Genomic DNA, 4309 nt, shown 5'->3' on the forward strand with positions numbered 1-4309 from the left:
AATATTTTTTCGTAAAGTTGACTTGGTACAAAACCTTCTTCTCAGGAGCAGTCAGGAGAGATCTCAGTTTTAAGATATAGTACTCTGTGGAGAGAACAGAGAATCAAAGAGGATGTAAATACTACCTACGAAGAGAATTATTGCAAAGAAATAATGCTCATTGGCCCTTGCTCGGTAAGTCGGTAATCTCGGTAAAAAATAAAAAGTTGTCAATTATTGTCAATCAAACTTGAAAGTGACAACGAAATGACAAGTAGTAAGGTTTTTTTTCGGATTTTATGACACAAGTGAAACTGATTTCAAACAAGAATAATAAAAGATACATCAACAGACTCATGGCCGTTCCCAATATACTATCTACAGATAAAGATTAATTACCACCTTCTACTGTCAGTAATAGCTGTCAATAATCTGAAGCTGTCCCAATATACTACATAAGTCATTCTTATCGCCATTTCACTGTTGCAATTTCCAAACAAACTTCTCCCATCCCTGGTAAGCTATACGTCGTCCCATTGACAGAGAGCGTGTACGGATAAGATGAGCTGTTAACGTCGTTAAGTTGAATGGTACAGAAAATTCAACGACAGTTACGATTTTTTATCTTAAGTAGGCCACAACCGGAGATAGACTGTATATTGGGAATAGCCGTTAGACATGTGGTTCGATCAATTTAAGAGATCCGGATTCCGGATCAATACTGATCTGTCGCCAAAATGACCCGGGTCGTGTGACCCGTTCGATTGATTGATTGGGTCGGTTCGAACCTTAGAATATTACCGCTTCAGAAGTGGCGTCGGTAACTTCATTACAAATAGAAAGGACAAGCTGACTGAAAAGACTAACGCTGAGATAGAAAGGAACAAAGCTATTGATTTTGCATCTCTATCGCGTAGCCCATTTATCTGCTTGGCCCAATGTCAACTTTTGGGACAAATAAACAAGGATTTGTAATGTCATCGAGCTTTCGAATAGTATTAGTAATAGTAACTGTATATTTGTATGAAGTAAGGAAATTAGAACGACATTTGTTTTTAATTGATTATTAAACAAGGAACATGATATAATGATGTTGGACAATGTGTAGTAAAATAATAAGCAAACTAATGTTTTTCAGGTTTCCATTAGATCCAATACTAAATAAAATGGATAAAAGCAACAGCACGAACAGATTTATGGGAACCAAATAAACATGCGAGAATTTCTTCAGTCCACTTTGATGCGACACAAATAATAACAAAACATATAAACAAACGGCTCATTCAAGGTTCAGTTAAAATTTATTCACTTACAAAAATAAATTTTACCCTCTCGCCTCTTCACTTCGCACAAGTGCGATACAAGCACATCTCACCTATAACTAGGTATGTAGTTACAAACCTACCTTGGCTGACACCGATTCCAAAAATAATTTCATCCGTGTCTCTCTGCTACGGCTTTTACAGCCAAAAACAATGCAAGCCATGTAATTTTTGATTAAAAACGTTTGAAAACAATATACACAAAAAATAACTTGTATTTTGCTAAAATAGTACTTTATATCACCCACACTATGGTCATCAGACTGGTGATCAAAATGAAATAAAATTTCTTCAATTTATTGTTTTGCATTTCAAGACAGATAAGGTGAGATATGTCTGTCTCATTTTCTTCGTTGCATTGCGTGTCACGTATAGTCTATTTTTCCTTACATGTCTTAAATAGTAAACAAATATAGCGTACAGAGAACCAGCTCGTACCAAGAGATAATTCAGAGAGATGGGAATCATCGAACGAATGAACGACTAAACATAATAGTTTTTATGCAGTGAATGAAAAGTATCGGTTAGAAGGGTAGAAAAAACGCCACAGATTCCGATGATAAAAACATAAACTATACTTACCTTATATTATTATATACCTACCTAAAACAAAAAAGCCACCAAGTATAGTAACTAGACTAATTGAAAGCTTCCGTCTCACTCACACGAGAAAAAGAAAAACTTATGCGAATCATAAGTAAAGAAATGAGATAGAGTGATTAGATTTTTTGTTTAGACATGTGTGCCGGTTTTTTCAAGGTCAGGACACCCGGTGTGCAAAACAAACTTGACAGCGCTGCACATGGAAAACATGTGAAATATCCACTATTTATTCAACATCAGTGATAATTTTAAGTAGAATCGAAGGAAATATTGTGCGATGTTGTGTTTTACGATGTAAAAGTGATGGTGAAAGAACACTTGTGTTATATTATGTACCTATTGTACGATGTCTGTAGATACTTGGTCTATGAAAAAAGCAAATATGCTATCGAGAGATTTCCGTTAATGTCTCCTCTTTAATGTATTCATTTCCTTTGGATGGCCCACTAGGAAATCATGTGCAGAGCAAACCAGTAATTTCCATCCGCTTTGTAATTTAATGTAACACTTTACAATTATATTATTTTTTTAAGTATATGCCTGTAGCTGTACCTACAACCAATAACATCAATCAATATAAATGTCTAACATTATAGATCGTAGAAATATAAATCGTGCATATTAACTGTAATAAGCGTATATATAAAATAAGTGAATTTCATTCAAGGCCATCTTTGTTTACTATTTAAGACAAGTAAGGAAAAATAGACTATAGGTTAGAAAAGTCAAGCCAGGCTGGTACCTACAGCTCAACTGTTACTTTTCTAGGCTATTTTTTTTTATATTAACCGGCTCCGTCGACTGAATGTCGACGATTCGGCCAAAGTCAAGGTGGAGAGATTTTTTATTTTAATTTAGCTGATCGAAGTATAGAAAGAGCTGATTTAAATGGAAATGATCGGTTGATATAGCTGTGGTTTTTTTGTGAACTGAAGAATAGGCAACAAGAGTCAGCACGGTTAGTAATAAACACCCATAATATTAACTACCTTGTTAGTATCTAATATAAGTTTAAAGGAGAAATGTGTAAATGTAAGTGGGAATATGTGCCTAATAGAAACGTTGAAAGTATGGAGGATAGAAATTACAATTTAATATTATTGCGGGAAATAAATTTGTAAAGAAACTTTATGAACGGGGAATTGCATAAAGTAAGAAGATAAGGGATGTTTATAGGGCGAGGGATATCCTTCCATAGAAGGTCATTTAAAGGAATTGACAATTTAGGGCAATAGAAAAAAATATGTTCAAGAGTACCTTCCTCAAGGCCACATTCTCATATAGAATGGTCCCTTACCCGGATCTTGGCCAAAAATACTGGGGAACAGACAAATCCCACGCGAAGTCGTATGATGACAGAGGTGAAAAGTTTATTTTGTTTTTTTTTTTTTAGATAAGAACCAAGGCTTAGAGGGGATAAAGGGTTGTATAGAACCATACAATTTACCTTTAGTTTGTTTTGTGGTTTGCCATAAAGCATTCCATGAATCAACCAGAAAGGGTTTAGACATAGCGCGTAGATCTCGAGGAAAACAGTAATTAAATTTTAATATTCCAGATTGAATCGCGTCCTTAGCGCACGCATTTCATTGCCAGTAATCCCTAGATGGCTAGGTATCCAAGCTAATGCAACTTCGCCTTCGCCTTCGGCAAGGGATGCCTTTGTTCTTAAATTAATTGTGAAGTTGTTTGAAGATTTGAAAGGATTTTTTGTTAGGTCTAACAAGCAGCTTAATGAGTCAGACAGGATTAAAGCCTTGTTGATCTTATGTGATTCAACATATGACACCACCTCTGACAGGGCAATTGATTCGCCAGTAAAGATGAAATTCTGCGGGGGACTTTTGTAATTTAAAATTATATGGAACTTAGGGATCCAAACTGCAGACCCGACCCAGCTATTGTTGGATAATTTGGATGCGTCCGTGTACAACGTCACCCAATCAGACCAATCAGAAGATAGAATGGAATTTAATTTTCTATTGGCTTCAGGGAAGTGTTTAGTAATTCCAAAGTCAAAGAAAATTTTAGGTTGGAAAATGAGAGACTGATATTCTACTTCAAAGACTGGGCATAAGGCTGATTGGAAAATGGGAACTGGAAAGGCTTTAAATTTAGTATAAGAATTAATTAACGGAGGCGGATCTTTATGAGACCAATATAAACAAGTTTGAATTGTTAGAGACATAGAGTGCAGAATATCAAGAAGGGGGTGTGCGCTAAATTGAATTACTTTAATTGGGAATCTATCGGTTAGGTACTGACGGCGAAGATGAAGAGGTGGGTCTACACACTCGATTTTCTCTAATTTGGACAGGGCTATTTTGCTACACGGCTCAAGTAGAAAACTATCGTAATCAAAATGACTATGATGTTAATTGATAACTGTGTTAAGTGACACTTGA

Source organism: Leptidea sinapis, chromosome 46, assembly GCF_905404315.1.
Source record: "Leptidea sinapis chromosome 46, ilLepSina1.1, whole genome shotgun sequence".
NCBI lineage: Eukaryota > Metazoa > Arthropoda > Insecta > Lepidoptera > Pieridae > Leptidea > Leptidea sinapis.